Source organism: Limulus polyphemus, unplaced genomic scaffold (genome assembly GCF_000517525.1).
Source record: "Limulus polyphemus unplaced genomic scaffold, Limulus_polyphemus-2.1.2 Scaffold10504, whole genome shotgun sequence".
Taxonomy (NCBI): Eukaryota; Metazoa; Arthropoda; class Merostomata; order Xiphosura; family Limulidae; genus Limulus; species Limulus polyphemus.
In genome coordinates, this window is record NW_013676114.1 from 14824 (window position 1) to 16864 (window position 2041).

Below are 2041 nucleotides of genomic sequence, written 5' to 3' on the forward strand. Positions count from 1 at the left end.
GCTGGGATTCGACCCCGCGACCCTCTGATTGCGAGTCGAGCGCCCTAACCACCTGGCCATGCCGGGCCCAGAGCTTAGGCAGCCCACGTCTAAGTATTTTGCTAATATGATACTTTTTCCGATTTAAAGCATATATTTGTTCAGTGCTTAATTTCCGACAACCGGAAGATGTTTCGATTTTTTTTTTCTTATAAAGCTCGAAACACTATAATGCATTTTAGGACTGATACAGTTACGTCACGAATTGAAATATCCGAGGTGAGCAGGGCACTGACAGCCTATCGTGTAGCTTTGTGTTTTACAAAAAAACAAACACAGAAACTAGCCTCCATAAAGATTAAATTATCTTCCAAATCCCTCCGTCAACATGAAACCGGGTGCAAGTTTCTTTTCTAATAATAAACGCCAGAGAGATGTATTTACTAACCCTAAAACCAAGTTCGTAGCAAAATATACAATAACCCCCGGCGTTAAATAAATAAAACATCACTAAGCTCTAGTTCACAGATGATGGTTTATTTTTTATAGAGGACTCTGGAATAGTTTATATACTTTTCACCTACAAGTTACATACATACATACGTTAGGCCTACTGAGGTTACCTGTCCGCCATCTCTAATTTAGAGCTACTGAACGGAGAGAAGGCTGCCAGTAAACAACACCCTACTAACCACAATCCACGCTAAGAGATTGACTGTCACTCTTATAACGCGCCCGCAGCAAAGCTAGTGACAATTACCGAACAAATGACTCCCTTTGTAACCTTCTGTGAGAAACTGCATCCGTCGCAAAGAAACTTGTGTACGTGATTTACTAGCAGTAGAATTTCTTTATGCCGAGGGTGTGGGCAGAGACATCTAGTGGCACTATACAATATATACATTTGTATTTTATTTTTCGTTTTGACCTCCATTGAAATTCATCTTGACATTGAGCGTTGCCTATGTCTATGCTTCTTAGTCATATATCAGTACATTCGAAGACACCAGAAGCTTGTGTTATATCACAAACGAAGTGAATATATTAAAATGAAAAAAAAATGACAGTTTCTTTGGTCACATGAATGACATCATCGCAACTTATTTATTTATTTGACATTCAAAATGCTAATTATTCAACAGAGGGCCTGTTGTCGACATAATATGATATGTCAAACTGGGCCTCGAACCAAGCTGATGATCTTAATTAAACGAAAAATAAAGCTTATTTTTTATTTTTTTTACCAAAAAAATGCCAAAACGTTACACATCGTTAATACTAAATTACATTTTACAAACAATACTTCTGGAATGTGCAGTTAATTTAGTGTTATTGTTCACAAATATATAAACAAAATGCGTCATTGCACCATTGTTCTTATCACCACAAACCATTCTTCTTTTGTGTAGCCCCCTAGTGGCACAGCGGCAGGTCTGCGGACTTATACCACCAGAAACCGGGTTTCGATACCCGTGGTGGGCAGAGCATAAATAGCCCTTTGTGTAGCTTTGTGCTTAATAATAAACAACATTAATAACAACTTCCGTAGTTAATTAATTTGTTCACAAGGTGGCAGCAGTTTGCCGTTTGGGTGAAGGACACAAAAATATCGTAAAATATTTCTATTTCACGAAATTGTGAAATCCGGAATATTATTTTAGCATGTGACACACATGATGAATCCAAAAAATACTATCCCATGATGTTTTAACGCTATCCCATGTTGTTTTAACGCTATCCCATGTTGTTTTAACACCTATCCCATGTAGTTTTAACACTATCCCATGTAGTTTTAACACTATCCCATGTAGTTTTAACACTATCTCATGTTGTTTTAACACCATCCCATGTTGTTTTAACACCATCCCATCTTGTATTAATACTATCCCATGTTGTTTTAACGCTTTCCCATGTTGTTTTAACACTATCCCATGTTGTTTTAACACTATCCCATGTTGTTTTAACACCATCCCATGTTGTTTTAACACCATCCCATGTTGTATTAATACTATCCCATGTTGTTTTAACGCTTTCCCATGTTGTTTTAACACCATCCCATGTT